The sequence below is a fragment of the Periplaneta americana genome, chromosome 13, assembly GCF_040183065.1.
Source record: "Periplaneta americana isolate PAMFEO1 chromosome 13, P.americana_PAMFEO1_priV1, whole genome shotgun sequence".
NCBI lineage: Eukaryota > Metazoa > Arthropoda > Insecta > Blattodea > Blattidae > Periplaneta > Periplaneta americana.
Genome location: NC_091129.1, coordinates 30,801,245 through 30,824,820, shown reverse-complemented (window position 1 = coordinate 30,824,820; position 23,576 = coordinate 30,801,245). Strand labels below are relative to the sequence as shown.

At 32.7% G+C, this 23,576-nt stretch overlaps 2 long non-coding RNA genes across 2 annotated transcripts; both read left to right on the top strand.

Annotated features, from left to right (window-relative positions):
- The first annotated feature begins 288 nt into the window (after positions 1–288).
- On the top strand, positions 289–2,211 carry LOC138711779 (uncharacterized). The gene is made up of 3 exons (XR_011335451.1): positions 289–371; positions 1,912–2,020; positions 2,114–2,211. It is a non-coding gene; the product is annotated as an uncharacterized lncRNA (long non-coding RNA).
- Positions 2,212–3,675, top strand: LOC138711780 (uncharacterized). The gene is made up of 3 exons (XR_011335452.1): positions 2,212–2,323; positions 2,405–2,483; positions 3,559–3,675. It is a non-coding gene; the product is annotated as an uncharacterized lncRNA (long non-coding RNA).
- The last annotated feature ends 19,901 nt before the right edge of the window (positions 3,676–23,576 follow it).

The following is a 23,576-nucleotide window of genomic DNA, read 5'->3' as shown; positions in this document are numbered from 1 at the left end:
GTCAGTGGAACAAAGGAAAACAGTGTCTCCTATGGTGCAGTTATTTTGGAGAATTACGTAATATAATTTTACATAACCTTACAAATATTCAGTCTAATGAAAGTGAATAAAATCAAGATTGAAGTTAGGTTAAATGTAGTTCATATTTTAAAATGCAATAATCACTTTATTTTAAGGTTATAACATGTCCAGAAGGAAAGAGTCTGAAGAACTTATAGGCCTACATCAAGAAAGAAAATACTTTCGTTACAGAGCAGCTTACAATAAGCAGTGGTTAATATGTAGGCCTACAGACAATTGAAGGCTGAAGCAGAATATGAAGATATCTGTCAAACCAAAGCGGTTCTAATGGCAAGAATTGCAAATCCCTTGTAAGTAGGCCTACCTGTTTTTGTAGATAATATTTGACGGGATCAGTACAGATCTTATTCCATAAGGATGCATCCATGATAGTGTGTTAAAAAATATTTACACATAATTTAACATACGAAGACTTTTCTGTAACCTAATCTAATGCAACTTCATAATAACTAGTGCATGTGGTTGAGTTTACATGCAACTGAATTTTGAAAAATTTTAAGCTTACTTAGAAATACAAGTCCCAAATAAAGTAAAGTCCCATCACTGATAACCTTTCGTATGTATAAAAATATTCTTGTTAGAAATTAAGTAAAAAAAAAAAAATACGTATTCAATAACGCAGAAGAATATTTTTGTTATTGTCCCAAGTACTTCAATGTATTACCATAATCTTTAAGGCTATAGGAATAATTAAAAAGGAGCATATTATATGTTTACTTGTTCCAGATATTGTTACACCACAGGCATGTATGTATAAAAAGCATTAAATTGGACTCTCACTTTGAGAGGGGAACAGAGATTAAGGGTGTTAGAGTGTAAGGTTCTTAGGAAAATATTTGGGACTAAGAGGGATGAAGTTACAGGAAAATGGAGAAAGTTACACAACGCACAACTGCAAGCATTATAGTCTTCACCTAACATTATTAAATCCAGACGTTTGATGTGGGCAGGGTATGTAGCACGAATGAGTGAGTCCATAAATGCATATAGAGTTAGTTTGAAGACCTTTGGAGAGGCCGAGACGTAGATGGGAGGATAATATTTTGAGGGAGGTGGAATATGATGCTAGGGACTGGATTAATATTGTTCAGGATAGGGACGAATGGTGGGCTTATGTGAGGACAGCAAAAACCTCTGGGTTCCTTAAAAGCCATTTGTAAGTAAATACTGTAAATAAAATATATAATCTCCATACTTTTATCACAGCATTCATAGAATGCAGTAGAAATAATTATTACCAAATCTGAAAAGAAGCATATGCTGTCTACACCAGGGAAAAACAAGAAATATCCACAATCTATAACTGGCATCAGATAATTTTTCCAAGGAAGTCATTGCAAGATTTGTATATGATAGACCGAATCGAGATGAAGAAAATTATAGCAGTAACATTATTTTTTTTTTTTAATTTTTAATAAGTTAAAAGACTGTAGACTTTACTCTTATAATTACTTCTTATTTACCACTACCGGTACTATTTTCATTCCTGTTCAGGAAAAAGAGTAACAGCCATGCTGGTACTGGGCCATGTAACAGGAAACTATGATTACATACTTCATTTGAAGGATCACGTTCGTCATTAAGGACAGTTTTGAAGGAAATGTAGTTTAAATTGAAAAAAGAGGGCAATCTCACATTAGTAAGAGAAAGTAAAAATATTAATTTTAAGAGAATATGTGAGAAATATGAAAAGTGAGGGTCCAAAGTTTGTTGTTTTTCTGGATGAAACGTGGATTTTTATGAATGGCAGGCTTTATTACAATATTTTAAGATAGTAAAGGGAATAAATGTTGTAACATTATTAATTCCATGTAGGCCTATATTTCATAGACTGCAACACATTCATGGAGCAAACCAGTATCGTTGGTGGTAAGGTTCAAGGAGTTATGCATCGACCTGCTGTGGAAGGAAGACTGGTCATTGTACAAGCTGGAACCTGGTAATATAACTACAATACTATTAAACTATATATAGTGTAGTAACTTTTATTATGTGTTCTATCTAGAATCTAAATATCTTGTCTCTTTTATAGATGCAGATTTAACTTTTTGCATCCAATTTGAAGACTGGCCAAGATTACTATGGTGCCATGAATACAATCCAGAAGTGGGTGTAAAGGTAGCTTATTGTTTGTTGGGTTGAGAAATTTAGGTCCTTCGATTATTGTTATGGATAATGCTTTCTACCACAATAAAATTGCAGAATACAAACCCACAACGAAAGGAGACGAGATCAGTTAATGGTAAATATAATTTCTGTAGAATCTGAGTAATGAACTGTGATGTTAAATTGCATTATTTATGTTTAAATGTGAATTTTGTAGACATGACTGAGACTGGGGTTACCATTGCCAGACAATGCAAACAGGAATAAACGATACTTGGAAAGGTGATTCTCTAAATGTAAGTAATTCATAAGTAATTTCCCCCCCCCCCAATGGTGGTTAATTGTTTGTCATTCAGCCATATGAAGCGAGTTGTGTAGACCAATTTATCAACACAATCATTGCCCAAGGTGTGTCATAGGAGGCTGGTTTTCGATACACCAACCTCTCCACCATCCAGGCCATGAGGGTTACCATTTTGCACGACATACAGCAGGACAGGTGCATCAGAGGCCACCGCTAATTTAAGAAAAGTGAAAATATCTCTGATGATCAGACACCTCATATCAAAACCCACTATTTTTTTAACAAAATATGATATGTCTACGGATAGATTACTGTACATTCAAATACAAGGAAGCTAGACGATCTCATCATTGATAAATTCAAGTTGTGTTTTTTCTGTTGCTTAGGACTTAACGATAGAGTTTCCCTTCCAGGGATTAGCTATCGTGATGTTCCAAGAAGGCAGTGAGGCTTATTTCGTTGGTCTCTCAGATACACCAACCTCTCCGACATCCATGCCATGAGGGTTAACATTTTGCACAATGACTTCCAGCTAGACAGGCATATCAGAGGCCACCATTAATTGAGAGGAAAGTGAAAGTGTCTGATAATATGATGTCTTATATCAGTACCACTATTTTTTTCACGAAATATGATATAGTTAGATTTGTGTACCTTCAAAAGCAAAGGATTCTGTGAGGGTGGTATTTTGCTACAAAACTTGCCAGATCCTTGAGCTAGATTGCACTGAAAGTTTGGCTTATTTTCAACATTTCTGTTTCAAAGCCTGATGTCATATTTTAGATACCGGTACAATGTTATTTATGCAGTATTAATTTTCATTCTGTGTATAACATAATATATTTTTTATTTTAGTTTTAATTCCCCCCCCCTTTTCTACTGATATTTACATGATTAATTGTCCAGTCCAGTATTGTCACCATAATGTCCACTATAATTCTACTAAAAATTAATTCAGTTATTGTTAAATGGGGCTATGTGTAATTACTTTCTTATATTAAACATGCACAGATCCTCTTTCAACATTGACAATTTCTGTGTTAAATCAAATTCTGTCTTTCTTTTAGTCTCAAAGGATCCCATGATGCCACCAAACATTATCAAGAGGTTGGTTAAGGAAGAGGACGTCTGGAAATTTGGTAATATAATGACTAATTTAAGAATTATGGCTGATGCAAATGCAGGAGCAAACATAATATGTCTATCCAAAACCATAGTTATTTTCTTTTTATATCACTTTGTATTTTTCAGAAAAATAAAGTAAGTGTGCTGTTACACAGAAAATAATACAGTTGATTGTTCATTGTGTATTTTTGTTGTTGCCTAACTGTGCTTTATGTTAAATTTGTATAATGAAGATATAAAATAAAGTTATTTGCAATCTGTCCTTTGTCGAAGTATTCCCTTAGTCCTGAGGCAAAAGTCGGGATATTAGAATTGTGTAATGCTGAGTCAATACATCAACTTGTCAGCATTCCATAATGTTATACAACAATATAATATACATATATATATAATTACATCACCCTTCTCCATTAATCCTGAAATAATAAAAATACTTAAGTTGTCCTTTCATTTGGTTGAAACAAATCCTTATTATACAAAATTAAAGTTTTTTTTTTTTTTTTTTTTTTTTTTTTTTTTTTTTTTTTTTTTTTTTTTTTTTTTTGGTATAGAGATTGGTCGTGAAAAGTAAGTATGATTTTTAAATTTTCATTAGGCCTACTTGGTTAGTTAAAAATGAAATTTCACTTTTCTCATTGTACTTTTTAATTATATTTATACATGCGTATCTATATCTATTAAAGAGGAATATGTGCAGCAAAAGAAATGGAAAATAATAGTGATGAATGTAATGTAGCTTTAAGAATAATTTTTTTTTAAGACATGACCATTTAAATTGTTCTTCAAATTTTATTTACGGCACATAATACCATCTTTCGTGGCATAAATTGTTTTACTTTTTTTACAGAGTTTGTTTTATTCCGATCCACAATTTTTAAATGCTCTCCACTGACAATTTGTTCAATTTATTGAAAAGAATTAATATTAGTGCTTTACGTTCAAAGTTGGTAAGACTGAAGTACGGCCATCTTGGATTTCTTAGTACGTCACTATATGTTGTGCCGAGTATAGTATGTAAAAAAATCGTGCTTCTGTATTTTCAACAATTACATATTGCTTATAACATCTTTGTCATTTCATTCAGTGATTTTATGTGTAAAAATATTCGTTCTTCTCTATTTTTAACAATTACATATTTCTTATAACATCTTTGTCATTTCATTGAAAGATTTTATGTGTAAAAAAATTCGTACTTCTGTATTTTCAACAATGTTATGTTATTAGTTACTCTGCAACAAGGTTTACATTACTTTACACGCGCTGTGATAAATCTCACTTGAAACTAGAGATGGGTAAAAAATAACACAACAGTTATTTTGGAACTGTTCCGGTCTCGGAACTGTTGCAAAAATGAACAGTAGGTCGGAACCTCCTGTTCCGAAATAACAGTGTTCCGACTCCGAGCTGCTCACTTGCCCAGCTGTTGCGGGCTCGCAGTACCGCGTTGCACAGGGTATGTTCCGACTCCCTCGGAACTGTTGCAAAAATGAACAGTAGGTCGGAACCTCCTGTTCCGAAATAACAGTGTTCCGACTCCGAGCTGCTCACTTGCCCAGCTGTTACGGGCTCGCAGTACCGCGTTGCACAAGGTATGTTCCGACTCCGAGATAACAGTCGGAACGTCGGAGCTTGTTCCGATGAACCAACGACAGCTGCAGTTACACTGTTCTCGTTGTTCTTAATGTTGTACTTGGAACTTCGTTGGATGAAGTTGGTACTTGAAACTCTCACGTGTTGGAGGGGGGCGCATGGAAATTGAAATCCTTGCGGTGGCGCGAACTTTAATATCAAAATTTGTAAGACTGGCCAATCATCTGTAATGTTATAGTAAGTATTTAATAATCTGTAATATTCATTCCCGCTTTATGGTTTATTTCACCATTAGTTGACTAATTCTGTTTTATAAACATTCTACAAAGTCATAAAGTACGCACACTATTATTAATTCATTGATCAGCTGATTCTATACAAAGGTTAAAGTCGTAAATGGTAATGAGTGGTTTAGTTACAATGTCTGTATATCGTTTGTTTAGGTTAAGTCTGACAAACACAAGTTTTTGTGCTATCTTCTCTGTTATCAAAGAACGACAAAAATGTTGTAGCATTATTTGTTGGAAACTACCCATATAAGTACTGATTTGGAGAGCGAGGTTTAATGCGAAGTTTAAATTACACTTTGGTAAAGATGCGATTCCAACATTTTACTAACCCACTGCGGGGTTTCCAGGTTTCAGTACTGCCAATATATATCTTTTTTATTTATGAAATTGTAATATTTATTATTATTATTATTATTATTATAACTGTGCATTAAGAAAAGTAAAAATAAAAATTAATGATTTGTTTTTTTTTTATTATGTAATAGAGAGAACAGAAATTGCATACTATATGTTTTAAATGTTATGTTATTTTTTTTTAGTTGGCTACCATGTCTTTATAACTTTATGTACGAAAACAAAGTGTTGTATTTTGTCCTTGTAGTCAACAGCTGTGTAATTACTAACATTAAGATTTTGAGTCCTGTCCGCATGCACAGCAATTTTCCAAAATCGATTCGAATGTGCAATGCAGTGCCATCTATAGATAAGAATGTGTACTATGTCATGCCTATGAGTGCTCCAGTGTGAGCTGCATGGTGTTATTTGTCTATGGTGAAGAGGGAGGGTACTGTACCGTTCGTTTGAACGACTCAACGACTCCGACTCATCACCACTGGTGACTGTTATTTCGGAACTGTTATTTGGAACATAGTTTTTTTTCGGAACCGGAACCGTCGGAACTGTTCCGGGAAAAGAACAACTTCGCCCATCACTACTTGAAACATCAAGCTAACAGACGACTGAGAACTGTCGACAGTTTGCCAATCGAATCGAAGCGAGGTCGAGTGCACCCGAACGTTTCCGAAAGTTCGCGCAGCATTCCGTAGCAAGCTCTTCTTGCGTCTACTGTAATAATAATAATAATAATAATAATAATAATAATAATAATAATAATAATATAGTAATAATATCAATCATAATATAGACGTGGACAAATTATTAACAAAATTGACGATTTTTATGATAATTCTGTTTACAAAATTTGACTTTTCAATTTAGACTACAGTTGACAATTTTGCATATTTCTATCATTACAGTAGATAGAAATAGGCCTATGCAAAAATGTCAACTGTATTTTAAATTGAAGAGTCAAATTTTGAAAAAATATATAATTAAAATCTTCAATGTTGCTAATAATTTGTAAATGTACAAAAATGTCAACTGCAGTTTAAACTGAAGAGTTAAATTTTGTAAAAATATATAATAGAAATCTTCAATTTTGCTAATAACTTGTAAATATGCAAAAATTTCAGTGCAGTCTAAATTGAAGAGTCAAATTTAGTGAAAATATATTATAAAAATCTTCAGTTTCGCTAATAATTTGAAAATATCCGAAATATCAGCTGTAGTCCAAATTGAAGAGTCAAATTTTGAAAATATACACTACAAATCTTCATTTTTTAATGTGTAAATACGCAAAAATGTTAACTGTATTCTGAATTGAAGAATCATATTTTGTAAAAATATATGGTAAAATCTTCAATTTTGCTAATAATTCGTCCACATCTGTAAAATATAATCAATAATAAACCTTTTTTAAGGGAGTTATCCTACTTTAACTAGCTACAACAGGCCTCACCGAGAATATCAGTCACCGGCAGTCACTGGTGTAAAGACGACGACAAAAGTAATGTCTGTGTTTAAGCATTGGAAGACCAAGATACTTTGTTTGGAGCAAGTTTGTAAACCGGTATTCAAAGTGATACTGTAGTTCTAAAACTTTTACTAGAAAATGTAAACCTCGTCACTATGAGAAACATAAATAGCTGTGGGACAGAAATTATTTCCAAATGCTTTGTTGTTGGTCGTGTTTAGTAATCGGTGTATAAAAGGGAGCGTGGAACTACAATGGCGTGGCAGATTTGAGCAATGTTATAATAGCACAGTTGTTGGCATTTCGTGACTCGAGTCAACCCCTTAATACAGAATCAGGTCGCAGGGAGGCATGATCTTCCTCCCCTTAGCCATCACTTGTTCATTCAACGTTGAGCAATCTGGTTATCCTCCCCTACTACCTTCCCCTTTGTTGTGTAATGCAGGCTGCGTTTTATATGACGTAATCTCTGCCGACCACTGCAGTAGCATTTCGCAAACACGAATCTTCTTTAGAGCATAATTTATTATAAAGAATTGTGTCGGGTTCAAAGAGCTGAAAAAAGAACACGGATAGATATTATACTGAAGATGTACATTTATAAACAAACTTCAATAGTTATGTGCTTTATTTTAACTGATAAAGTTAAGCAGGAGTAGTTTGAAGTAGGAAACAGTAGGCTAGTAACACAGTCTCCATATACAGTCACGAAGCTTGGGATGATTTTTTGCATTTCTCGCGATAGTTGCTAGCCGCTTGGAGCGCTGTGAGTACTAAGAATAATAGACTGTCACTGCCATCGTGATCTAATACAGGTCGTAAGGCAGACCATGTGACTCACGTTTCAACCATATAATTAGTTTTAATGCATAAAGAGTAACGTATATTTCTCTAAAATGTAGTGTAATTGCATTAATAAAATTTAAAACAATGATTATGAGACACATCAAACATAATTCGCTTGCGAGTAATATTGTTTTTGCTGTGAAAATTACGTTGTTCGTATGTGTAATACCTGCCTTTATTTCGATTAAATATTGCGAAATTCTTGTACATTAATTTATGCACGATTCAATAATTTTCAGTTTCACCGCACGGATATTTAGATATGTTGAAATTATAGGTTATGTTTGCTGTACCAGTTGCCTCTTTCTGTCTAATTTTAGTGGTCTCCAATGCCCTCCCATTACATATGTATGTAATGCAAATCGTTGATATTATGTCATATGGAAATTATAGATTATGATTACTATATTTAATATATATTCCTTTATTCGCAATTATACATTATAATTAAACATAATGTCATGTATGAAACCCCGGACATTCAATTTGTCTGTATTTTAATACTACAATAGAGTACCGGTACTGAATTACTGTATTCATCTACTACCTAAGAGCGAAGTAACATAATGGTACGTACACTAATTTCATAGGAGTGGTATGGTAAATTTTCTGTCTGCAATTAAGGAAGGTAGGCTAGATGTGCTAAATTAAAATCAGAATATAAATTCTTTTTTATTAAACTTCAAAATAGGTTCAATTCTAAACTTAAAATGTTGATTCGAACAGATTATGTTAACACATTAAAATAACACAGTTTTGTAATTATTTCTGCAACATATTATGCAACAAGAAGTAAACGGAACTTATGGACACATTACACTAAATAAAGCTTACCAATGATACGCAATGAAGTTTATAATATTTCACGGAGTTCAATACACTGAAATAGAAAACTCCAACATATGGTACATTACGGTTTGGATCGAAAAGCCATTGACTGTGCCGAATTTCGCATTGTTGTGAAAAGTTGTGTAAACTGTGAAATGTTCATTACGGGTGTAATAACTGTAAATAGCTAAAATACAATAATTTGAATAATAATATGCGACAAGGAGACGTTTGTAGCACTATAAATTGTAAGAAAAAGAGGTCAGAGTTATCCTTCTTCCCGAAAGATCCAGGAAGGTGAGTTTATAGAATATAATATGTATTTTATGAAAATAATATATAAACCTTAAGCATTTCATATTTCAATAATGGAAGGAAGGTGTTAATCTTTTCAAAAGAACACGATATCGAAAGTACAATACATTTTATCGTCTGCTAGGGAAATTGTCTGTGATGAGGCGATAGTAGCGATCCTGGTGGTGAGCAACCATCTATATTTGCATATTTAGTAAGTATTGAGCTTCGTGACTGTATATATTAGACTGTGCTAGTAAACTATTTTGGTCACATTTTTCCCTCGCCCAGTTTCTTCTCGCCCTTCGCGATGCAATATCACTTCCAATCAATTGTTTCACGGTGTTAAGCTTATCACTGACAATTACATAAGCTACAAACTGAAACAATTGTAGTATGTGTTAATAATGGTTTATTATTATTATTACTATTATTATTATTATTATTATTATTATTATTATTATTATTATTACTATTATAATTATTATTATTATCATTATTATAATTAATTTTATACTACACATTGGTTAGATCCAAGCTTGAATATGCATCTGTTGTATGGAAGTCCATTACTTCCACTGACTCGGCAAAATTGGAGAATATTAAAAAAAATTATTTCCTTGTGTTCTCATAGATTTTTAACTAATTCCGAAAATAAATATGAGATTAATTGCAAATATTTTAATTGCTGTAGTTTATTTACCAGACGTCAGGATCTTGATTATTGACTTTTTTGTAAAGTCATTAAGGGTGATATTGATTATGAATCATTCATAAGCAATATCAGTCTTCGTATTCCTGCTAAGGGTTTAAGATTTCATAAATTTTTTATAATAGAAATTCTAAATCTCTCTCTCCCTTGTGCAGATATATAAAATATGCTAATTTGCATGGATTGAACTTGGATCCATTTAATGTGTAGTATATTCATTTTGAGTTTTATGCCAGTTGTTATTAATGTAGGCCCTATGCCTTTTATTTAAATATGTATCATAAGATTCTTGTCATCTTGCATATCTTTGTAATAGTATTTATATTTTATTTTTATTGGGTTATTTTACGACGCTGTATCAACATATAGGTTATTTAGCGTCTGAATGATATGAAGGTGATAATGCCGGTGAAATGAGTCCGGGGTCCAGCACCGAAAGTTACCCAGCATTTGCTCGTATTGGGTAGAGGGAAAACCCCGGAAGAAACCTCAACCAGGTAACTTGCCCCGACCGGGATTCGAACACGGGCCACCTGATTTCGTGGCCAGATGCGCTGACCGTTACTCCACAGGTGTGGATTAGTATTTATATGATTCCATTCTTCATTTAAATGATTCCATTAATTCATTTGTAATTATCAGGGAACGGATTTATATGGACTAAAAATATATGAAATATGTAAATATATATGTAGTTATTTTTACCAAAATATGGAATTAAATATGGATTTTTACCAAAATATGGAATTAAATATGGACTTAAAATTATAAAAAAATGACTATGTACGTTAAATATTGGTACATTTTAATCAAACTAAACAAAAAATATAATGGACGTACCTTATCTTCCAATGTAGTTTCAACAAAACACAATTTTTATTGTCTGTTACCATAACAATAGGTTACAAACATTTCTTTCAAGTGCTGAAAAGTGAATCTTCTTCTATTGTCTCTGAGGATAGATTTATACTGACTAAAAGAGCGTTCGACGTCACAAGAAGTAACTGGTACATAATTCAATTTCACAATGTCTGCTGGGGATAAGTCCAAGTTAATCTTCACTGTTGATTCACCACTCATCACAGCAACAACCTTTTGTAGTTCTTCATATCCAGGGTTTTTTGAAAGTACAGTGTCCACCTTAGCTCTTACTGCATCTGCAACTTTACCTCTACCACGATTCAGTTGTTCCACAGTACTATTTATAATTTCAAAACTTTCAGATAGTGAAAGGTGCCTATTTTGGAGACTTTTGAGCGTTTTTATGATGCATGAAAATGTATGCTGAATGTGAGCTAAGTCATTCTTCACACTTATGTCACAGGTAACTGTTTTCGCAGTATCAATTGAGACTGCATCTTCAGAGTCCAATGCAAGGAGAACATTGTTAATAGAGTCTATATGTTCGGCATAATATTCAACTGCTTCTAGCCATGTACCCCATCTAGTTAAAATTGGCTTTGGTGGCAATGGAATTTCAGGGTACATTTCTTTCAACACGTTAACTCTACTGGGAGCTTTGAGAAATACTTTTTTCACTGATGAAATCAACAAATCTACTTTAGGGAAATTGTCTCTGACCACTTCTGCCACACGATGAAATGCATGCGCCACACAAGTAAAATGAGTCAATTTAGGATATACAACAGATAATGCTTGTCCAGCTTTGACCATATAAGGGGCAGCATCGCTAATAAAGAATAACACATTATCGTACATAATACCCTTTGGCCACAGGATACCCATAGCTTCGTTGAACAGTTTAACTATAGTTTTGTTATTGCACTTTTCTAGAACATCACAATGTAAAAGAATTCGTTCAGAATATTGTTCACTTAACAAACCGATAACTACATTACCAACAAGTCTACCTTCTTTGTCGGGAGTCTCATCAATGGAAACCCAAATTGAACTATCTTCAATTTCATCTCTTATCTTCTGTATTGTCTCATCGTAGATGGATGGAGCATACGTCTTCCTAAGTGTTGACTCATCCGGGATTGTATGTTGAGTATATTTTTCAAGGAATTCCCTGAAGACCTTATTCTTTAGTTTGTAGAGAGGAATATCAGCAGAGATGAGAGAACGGCACAGGTCGATGTTAAACTCAGATCTTACATTCGATGTTGTTGGTTGTGTTAAAAACAATTGTCTCTGCTTGGAATTTAGTTGTTTGTTGGCCTGATGTTTACTAGTTGTAATGTGTTGTTGCACCAGGAACTTTTGTGTAGATGATACTGCACACTGACACAAATTACAAAATAATATTTTATTGTCAGTTGATAAACCATCTTCTTTAAATTCTGAAATGTAACTTGTTAGTTTTGATTTTAAATTGACTGAATGACGTACTTTTGGCATATTTACCGTCTTTATAGTATGATTTACAAAACTGAACCTATGTGTACTCTGACTGGCATTTAACTGTTGAGCTGCACAACTGAAGTCTGTTAAAAATTTTAAATTAAATTAATACAGTTTTGTAACTTACTTTCCCATTGTTGATAGGACTGCTAATTTTCAAATAACTCTGATGTTAAAGGGATTACTGAACATGTGTTTAAATCTCTATTGTTGAAATGTATTTTTAAAAGTTAATGGAATTTTGTTTTGTTTTATTGTTAAACCTAATATAATATGGACTGTTTTATATGAAATATGGAAAATATATGGAAATTAACGAAAATATGTACTAAACTCTAAAATATGGAAAAATATGGAAAATAAAAGTAGGATTTTTCAACCCTACACATTGTGAAACATAAAGATAATGCAAAATATAAATTATATTAGCTTTATAAGTAAATATGTATTTACATATAAATCCTTTCCCTGGTAATTATCATTTTATTTAATTGCCAGTGTAAAACAGTCTTTCAATCATCCTAAATTATTCGTCAGGGAAGCTTTATAGTTTATAGTAGCAGTGCAAAGTATTTGAACAGTGAAATGTTTTTGAAGTGTTAGTGAAATCAGGATAGAATCAGTGAAATGTGTCGTATTTGCAGTGAGTGAGTTGACAGCGAAATGAGTGTAATGTGGAAAGGTACTTGTGCAGATATGAACATATCATACTCGTGGGGTTTAGTTCGAACTTAGATTTAAGATACAAATTAGATTTATTTTAAATGTTATTTTAAGTGATCGTGCTTCATTTAATTTAGGATATTCCCTATTATTTTTATTATTATTATTATTATTGTTAGTATTAATTATTGGTATTATTATTAAGTGTATTTATTTATTTGCGTCAACGCTTAAGTATTGCTATTCAACGCGGAAATGCAATGAGCGTTTTGGGTACTCTTCCAGAGTCCAGCCCTTTGGACGAACTTTTTCTCCTGTAACATTTTTTTATCTCTACATAAATGTTTATATTTAGTGTTTATATATGTGTAGTTGTAACAGTGAAAATATTGTTAAACCAATAATTTTTTATTTTTTTTTTTTCACAAGTGTATATTATTTTTGGGAGTGTTTTTGTAAGTAATTTTAGTGTATTTTTAATTAATAAGTTTATTATTGTCATTATTGAGTGTAATTAGTTACCACTGCCACCGGGTGCATACCCATTTCAGTGTGAATAAATACACATACATGGAAGTGTCGATGTTGCCAACCGTACTATCTGGATCCTACATATGAGTCATTCCACGTCAAATCGCACAGCAACAAAACACCACCTTCCCCTAAATAGTCTATTTTTTTTTTCATGAATACCAGACACCAAATAAGGGGACCCGTATTGTTTTATTTCCACAATTATTAATTTTTTGTATAGTTATGACTATTAGAGATCCCATTGTGATTTTTTCTGAAATTATTAAGAGTACTTCAGTGCACCTAGTAGGAATTTTTTTTTTTTAGATTTTTAATAATGCTATTTCACATAGATATCTAACTTTTAAAAACTGAATCATAAAAAAAAATATTTTTAATGACGCTGGTCAACAATGATTTTGTTAAATGTACAAAATCTGCTCTTTGTTATGTAATGTCATCTGCCGATTCTAAAATTGAAGTCAGAATTTTTCTACCACCCGCTATTTTTTTTTTTTTTTGTAATTTCATCTCCTTGGGACTCGGCTAGTGTTCCGAGACCACGTGATCCAGAAATCTAGGGACATGTGAATAGGCTACTTGAAGTTGGTTCAAAATTAAGAGTAATAAGAGAGTAAGTAGCTAAGATTCCTGACAAAGCATTGCCTTATATTACCTCACATTCTGTGAAAACGTTCATTTTAATTACTATAAACATTGCAGTACGCAGAGATCTCCATCTTCATATGTGTGGCAGCTAATGTCCACAGACACATCTGTTCATCTAATAGTAAAAAATGACTCATATGTACATTGTCCGAGATCCCATGTGAGAAATTCTTCCGCATATTACTGCGTGGACATACGGTATCTTTCCGCATTTGTTTATTTTACAGCAGAAACTACAATAATTTAAAGCGTTGTTTATTTATGGTAATTAATTTTCTGTTGTAATTAACTTATAATAAAACAACAACAGTCTAGCTTCATTATGCACTGATTTTAAACGTAGCAATGACGTTTAATTTCTGAATAACTTCCTCAGCAAATTTATTTCAAAACTATAAATTAATACTAAGCGCATTTGCTTGTCACAATACGATTAATTTGTCTATATCTTTAACGTCAATATTATCGTCATTTACTAAATAAAAATTATACAATTCGAATCGACAGACTGTCGTCTGTTACGATATGAATACTGTTGTGTTTACATAATTTAAGTACAGGCACATTATGATTATAACATGTGTTTTGACAGTTCCTGAACCAGCATAAAGTGAATACGTAAAACTTTTTCAGCACAAAGTACAAGTTAATTTTCTAATGATTCACACTTAACTATTCTGTAACAGTGCAATATTTTAACATACGGTACTACGAATTAGAGGTGAACAAATCTAACTGCCGCTATCGCCCGCTATGCTCGTTGCACTTGTTTTTGGAGTCTCGTCTCGTAACTCTCGTGCGCTTCGAGTCTTGCTCATCATTCTCGAAATAGCATTCGGTCAGCGTGGAAAGATTTCGTAACTCTGAATAACATATTATATTGAATCTACATAAAGAATAATTTTCTGGCCCTACAGAATACATCTGTTACGGTTACAATTAATATTAGAGGAGAAAAATTCGCTCCGACGCAAGGGATCGAACCCGGGTCCTAGGTTCTACGTACCAAGCGCTCTAACCATTGAGCTACGCCGAAGTTCAATCCATAGCACCGGATCGAACCTCTCTCCTTCAGTGTTTTTCCCTTTGTGACCTGACTCCAAGTTCGACACATATGTTGACATTTTTATGTTAAGGGGATCCGGTACATCCTATCTCGGCTATGTTAAAATGATTATTTTTCATGTAGCTTTTCTCAGAAACTGTTAGTAGTAGGCACTTGATTTTTTTACACGTTATTGTTACATATACTGACCTGAATTTAAATCGGTAAGGAAGAAAGTAAAATGCATTCCAAATGATCTATGGGTAAAAGTTCTTCGAAGTATTAAAAACGACCAAATATGCCGAAAAATATAAAAATGACCTATTAGTTCAAAAACGTCAGAAAATGCAATATAAGAACTTACATTTTTTACGTTGTTTTATTAAAATAAAAAGGATTTCTATATTAATGGGCATCGTCCTAATGTGAAAAATAAGAAGATGACTTTCCTTCAACATCCACCCCTAGTAATATCATATAACAGAACTAGAAGATTTTGATAACTAAGATACTGTTCTACATTTATGATGTTATTTATTTCAATGTTTTATGTTATTCAAAGTTACGAAATCTTTCCACGCCGACCAAATGCTATTTCGAGAATGATGAGCGAGACTCGAAATGCACGAGAGTTACGAGACGAGACTCGAAAGACAAATGCAACGAACACAGCGAGCGAGAGCGGCAGTTAGTTTTATTCATCTCTAGTCCACACCGTAATGTCGATTTTGATGATGACGATAAGAATAAAAAAAGAAATACTCATTCTGTGGGCGTGATCAAAGTATCTTCAATCAGAATAAGAGAGATGGTTATGAAGAATGATAGAATGAAAATGGAGAAAGAATGAAAAAGCACTTAAAGAGCTTTCTTTTATGTCTTAAGACGAAGGAAGTAACGAGAAGAAGAAAATAAGACGTAGCAGTTCTTTATGGAGAACATTTCTTTTAATTTCGAGTATTGATTTTCTGTTACTTTTGTCCTGATCACTCAGTGATATTTGCACTGCGAACTTATAAAGGCTTCTGTCTCGTACGCAGTCTAAATCAGATCCCCCGTCCGTTGTTAGCAAATTACATCAAAGTCTCGTCTAAGTGTCTGGGACACATCACGCTCTGTCTCACGGCTTCGTGATTGAGCTCAGCGGAATGGGAAGCAGCCGATTACAGCAGGCAAGTACCGTAATAATAGTATTGAAGAGTCTATTGGATACGGCTCAGGCCTGATTTGAATCAGCCCACGCAAATTAAATACTCTGCAAGTAGATGGAACATTCAGCAACTGGCAAATAAGGGCTTTACTGCAACATTTCTGCCACGACTTCAAATGCTCAGCAATAAGTACTGATGAATACACTTCTGATCAAACCAAAGTTTATATCTATAGTAATCTCTGACCTCGAGTGACATTTATTAGAAATATTTCGTGAATAAAATAAAAATTTAAATAATATGTCCCTAATATTCGCTCACAAAATGTTAATAATTGTATATTTATGAATATACTTAACCTATTCAGACATTGTGAAGTCGAAATAGATGAATGATTACTGCAATAAAGACATTACGTGTTATTCAGTAATGCCAATTGAGAAAAGCGAAATACAGGTTTTCTCTTGTTATTATAACAGAAATAGCTAATTCATTACATAAAATGTATGATATATATTTGATGTCAACATTTACATCCATGTAACGTGAACCTCACAATTTTGTATCCGGTGCCACAATTACATTCATTACAGATATACTTTTGTAGACGCCCTTATAATTTGACTTTCGACCCCTTTAAATTGATCAATATTCCCACCTTTAAAACCTAACAACTTTTTAGATCATTCAAACTTGACACTTTTACAACTCCGATCTTGATTTCCAGTTCACTTATATCGAACATACACTGTTTCTAATAATACTTGTTACTAAACCATACTACACCATTGTCCAAAATGTTCGTTATTATGTCTGTTTCTTGTGTACATTCCATTTACATATCTCATTAATTTTCTACATATTATACTTCGCTATCCTAGCTAGCCTCCTCTACGATACTCCTCACCTATTTTCATTATCTCTATCGTCTTACGTAACTTCCTATTACACTCCTCTAATTCATTTTTTATTTTACTTACTATGTCCATAACAGAAATACGTTTTCATTATCTGCTGAAATCATAATTTAATTTAAGCATTTTATAGTAAAATTACAAATAACTTGAATAATACATTAATTAAATGAACAATTGTTATGAAAGAGTCATTTTCGTTAGATGTAGTGGACATGGAATCAGAAGATGAAGATGTAGATGTGGAAGTAGAATTTCGCATTTTATTTAGTACAATGGATTCATGCTCATCGATTTACTTGGAAACAGTTGGCGACACTGACTAAACAAAAGAACGACCATGCGATAAATTGATAGCGATAAATCGAACAGGTTGTATTTATTTGTGCTGTTTGTGTGTTGAGATTCTTTGTAGTGTGTTTTCTGTTCTGTATGCTATGTTGTATTTCTGCTTTCTGAATGAAGATGCGATCTTATGTGTGCTTTTGTTTTCGTACATCACACTAACATACGAAAACAAAAGGACACATAAGATCGCATCTTCATTCAGAAAGCAGAAATACAACATAGCATACAGAACAGAAAACACACTACAGAGATATCTCAACACACAAACACAAACAAAGAAATACAACCATACAGGCGTATACAAACTCACATGTAATAGTTGCGACAAGTTCTACATTGAACAGATAGGCAGATCATTCCAAACAAGCTACAAAGAACACATTAAAGCAATAACCAGATGACACAATACATCTACATATGCCGAACACATAACTAATGCTAACAATACATACAATAACATAAATACAGACAGGGAAATCCTACACATACAACCCAAAAACCAAAAACTCAACACACTAGAACAATATGAAATATACATACACACTAAAACACACCCTAATCAAATTCTCAACACACGGATCAATTTCAGAACACACACACTATTTGACTCCACTTTTCAACACGCAAGCGCACCCCCACAACAGACAGCGATGTCGAAATGACACCGAGATCTAGTAGGCTCTGATGATGGTGTACAGTATACACCGAAACAGCCGTAAGCCACTCGAGCTTATATAATTAACACCAGTAAGTTTGCTATTTAATCAATCATTTATATTTACGTGTTAAAAGTAGTGTACGCATATTTACTTTCGAAAATCGCTTCAGTGGAAGGTGGAATGCAAGTATTCTGGCTGAATATTACAGGCCACTCATCACGTATGTGTTAGAAATTTTTTTTTTTTTTTCAGAAATGAACTCAGCACCTCTCATTTAATTAAAATTACATACTTTCATCTAAAGGACAGAAACAAAGTTCACATTTGTTGTCCAGTGTTATTAGAACTGTGATGAAAGATATGATAAAAGCTTTGACATAGTGTAATATAGTCAAAATCTTACATTAGATCATATATATATTTGATCAAAAATATTATCGCATTCTGTGACACAGAAATTTGATAGTGTAATATAGGCCTTAGTAACTATAAGTCAATTAATTATCTGCAAATAATAATAATAATAATAATAATAATAATCTTCTTCTTCTTCTTCCCTTCAAGTATTAGGTCATATGGCCTGTCACGATCTCACAGTTAATTTTCATCCAGCGCTGTTTTGGACGACCGAGAGATCTCTTCCAGTTTGGACGATAGTGGAGCATGACTTTTGGGATTCTATCTTTACGCATGCGATGCAGATGATTTATCCAGTTGTTCCGATAATGTTTTACGTGATTAATTACAGGTTGTAGTTGTAATTCTTCCATTACATCTTCATTGCGTTTATGATCCAATTTCGTATATCCCGCTGTATATCTCATAAATTTCATTTCATTAGCCGTTATTCTGCTTTCGTCTTTCTTCCTCAATGTCCATGCCTCACTGCCGTAACAAAGTACAGGTCTCGCCAAGGTCTTGTATAGGCGAATTCTAGTATGCCTTTGTACTAGGGAAGGTTTCATAATGTTGTTAATTATCCCCATTGTTTTGGTGTATTTGGAAATTTTCTGTGAAATGTCTACTTCATCGAAAAAAGATAATGTGTACCCGAGATATGTAAAATAATTTACTCTTTCTAATATTTTTTATCTAAACATAATTTGCTAGGCACAGGGTATTTTCCGCAGAAGGCCATAATTTTAGTTTGTTTCTTTATTGATTTTCATATCATGTTTAATTCCAGTTTTATTATAATTAAAAATTGAACTTTGTAATTCATTTTCTAAGGATGCCACCAGAGCTAAATCGTCTGCAAAAAGTAATGAATCTAGTTGTAAATGTCTATTGAGTTGCATACATCCACGAGGTAATTGTTTCCATTGTCTACAATTATTTGATTCATATATAATAATAGTAATAATAATAATAATAATAATAATAATAATAATAATAATAATAAATTGTGTCTCATGGGAAGTTATCTACAAAGAATTTGTACAGATATGTATGCGTACTCTCTACTCCACAGCACTGAAGTTTTGTTTCGACCAGCATCAATTCTTCCGCATGAAGTGCTTTCATTGTGAACTCGAGTATTGGCGGTCAAGTGTGATCACACGCCCTGTCACTCAACCTCTCTGGCGATTTCCATACTAACCTCCAGGCGGGATACGGTCGCGTTGTTGGTTTAGTGGCTACAGCACGGATCTGCCATACGACCTACATAATCTGTGTTCAAATCCTGGAAGTCAATTCGAGTTTTTTGGTTACCAAAATATCGATGAAACACTCATAGGTTTCCAATAATCTCTTATGATTCGTTTCAATGTTACCACAAATTTCGAACTGTAGTACAGGCAGAATCAATAGACGGGTTTTTGGTTTGGTACATCTCACTCCACACTTTCTCTAGCGGTTTATGACCTGAACAAAGATACCTTTCTGTCGCTCTGTTCGAATGTAGTGCTTGTCTGTGGTACTATTGTGCCACAATTTGTTCGTAAATACAATGTATCTCATAAGAAACAGTATTTTTAAACAGCTATTAATCATCCGAGTACTGTAATCGCTATCATGTCTCAATCGGGTCCTGATATCAGGGTGGTGTTTATCAACTTCACTGTTTCTTGAAAGAACTGTGAGGGCATTAAAAATGTCCTGTCATCAATGCAGACAGTCACTGTCAAAGACCAGTGGCGCTTCTTTACGATCGGCCCAGAGAATTTATGCAAAAGGGAGACGAATAGCAGTAAATCAATCATCCTATGGAGCCTAATTTTACATGTATTTATTTATAGAATACACGGACAGATGTAGATAATACGGAATTTTACATTTAAATTAGTAATATATATTTTTTTAGATATTGTAACATTTTATTTTATGCTATATTAAGTTGCTTATTTAAGACATTAACAATGGAAATTTTTTTCATTATTTAGATTGTTGAAGGCCATTGTTAATTTAATTTATTTTTTTTTAGAAATTGTTCACGGAATAAGGCAAATTTCTTAATTGATATGCTAATTATATCTCTGTCAAATGGAGTATTATATTGTAGTCTACTACATGTTCTTGACTGCTAAATTTTTAGGAGCTCCAGTGTTAGTTATAATTAGGTAAAATACATTACGTTTGGGAATAAAATATTATTAGGATCATAAAATAAATATTATTTAATAACTTGTCAATAATACGTTAACTTGAGTAGATATAACTGTGACTGGCGACTATTTTATCGACTTTTTTCTTTGAATATATGATATTTCAATACTTCTTGTATTGAATTGTTGATGGACTTCAATAATACAGAAGCATAAAGAAGACTGAATGAAACTCACAGCATAGAATCAGAATAGTGCTGAGTGCCCAATTTATAAAACGATTTTTTGTGTCATACTTATTACGTTATTTTATTAAGCTAAGCCATTCGTAAGTGTGCTTTCATTACGAAACTCGTTCATGTTATAATAATATACATATTCCACAATCAGTAAACGTTCATTAATATTTTGTACTTCAATGTTTAATTTTATCGTGATTTATAAAGTTGGTAAGTATACTGCATAAACATTATTTAGTATTTACTATTTCAACATATCATTCTGAAAATACATAAATACAAAGTTTTTGTGTAATGCTAAATATTTGATTTATATTAGGTTTACATTGCACTTTATTACATTTGTCAAATGAATTAACTTGCAAAATATAATAATAATAATAATATCGAGTAAAGAACGTAGGCCCTATTTTTAATTACTACAAATCACGTTATTATTTTATTTATTTTCCAAGTTTTCCTGCAGTGAAAAAGTATCAATGGAGTTATTTGGAACAGGACCATACACCAAGCAGGTTCTGAGGGATGTAGGAGTCGGGGTAGAGAAGTAGGGGTTCGCCAGACCCGCCGATTTCTTCTGCCTCTAGTATAACCAAACTACAGATGTCGAAATTAAAGAGAGTATGAGAAAACCGATCTACATAGTAATGTTAACGGTTTCAGTTGGTAAACTGAAATACAGAGTGGAAGTAATATAAATTTACAGATATTAACAACTTATTCGTTGGATAGAGTACTAATGGCATTTAATTGACAAAATTCTTGAGGCAGTAAATAAAAAAATTACAAGTTGGAGAGATTTTCTGTAATTTATCCAAAGCATCTGACTCTATAAATCATAAAATCCTGTTAGGCAAATTAGATTATTATGGAATTAAAGACAATGCACACCAATGGTTTCACTCATATCACATAGATAGGAAACAGAAAGTCGAAATGAATACAACTGTGAAATACACATCCACATGGGGAAATATTAATAATGGAATTCCTCAAGGATCAATATTAGGTACCCTACTTTTTCTAGTGTTCATAAATTGTCTTGCCCACCTAATAAAAGATGTAGACAGATGACACAAATATAGTAATTACATCTAATAATCCCACACATTCCAATCTTCAACAGAGGAAATTCTCCTCAAAATATGTAACTGGTTCTCAGTCAATAAATTAGTATTAAATTGCAACAAAACTAACATAATTCAATTTAAATCCTGTCCCAATTCAACCTCGAAAATTACAAGCGCAATAATTAACAATAGGCCCCTAATAGAAAGAAAAATCAAATTTCTTGGCTGAAACATCGATGATGTGTTAAATTGGAAAAATCATATGAAAGAAATTACCCCCAAACTAAATTCAGCATGTTTTGCTATTAGATCTATGCAAAAGATAGTAAATATCAATACCATAAAAACAATAAACTTTGCATACTTCCACTCGGTAATGAGTTTCGGAATAATAATCTGGGGAAATTCCAGAGATAGTAACAGTATATTCCTATTACAAAAAAGAGTAATTAGAATAATAGTAGGTGGCAAATCTAGGGAATCGTGTAGGACTATTTAAAAAAATTACAAATAATGCTCATGGCTTGTCAGTATATTTTTTCATTAATAATCTTCCTCGTATGTAATCGTGAAAACTTTGTAACTAATTCAACAGTTCATAGCATAAATACGTGTCAAAAATGACTTTCATACTCCATCGCCAAGTCTATCGTGCTATCAAAAAGGAATGCGTTATATGGCAGTAAACAGTTTTAACAGCCTCCTTATCGATGTAAAAAATGAAACTGAAAACATAAGATTGTTTAGGACCAAATTAAAGAAGTATCTCATTTCTCACGCCTTCTATTGTGCAAGTGAATTCATGACATTCAATATCGCTTCATGAAATTGATACTAAAACTGTGTGTTGTACTAGTAGACTACGGTATATTGTAAACCACTTCTGTATATATTTAAACTAGACTGTGACTATAAATTAAGACTTTATAATAGTATTAAGTTTTTTGACTTGTTACGTATTCTAGGTGTGAAGCAATGTATGAATACCATGGAATGTTAATAAATACAATACAGAAGTCGAAATTGAAGAGAGTATGAGAAAACCGATCTACGTAGTAAAGTTAACGGTTTCAGTTGATAAACTAAAATACAGAGTGGAAGTAATATAAATTTACAGATTTTAACAGGTTATTCCTTGCATAGAGTACAACAAAAAATTGGAATATCATATTAGTCCAAAATTAACACTTTTCTCAGAAAAATATAATTGTTCCCTAAATGTTAAAATTCTTTCACTCTATAAGTAGTATCCATTAGATTCTGATATTTATTCTTAACAATAGAAAAAGTGATAAGGAATTATTTATCTCCTTGCAGATTTTCAATAAACTGAACGGTTTTCTTGCAAATTATACAATGCGATCGAAAAGTCTCTCCGCAGTGCTTGTGTAGCCGAGAATCCACCA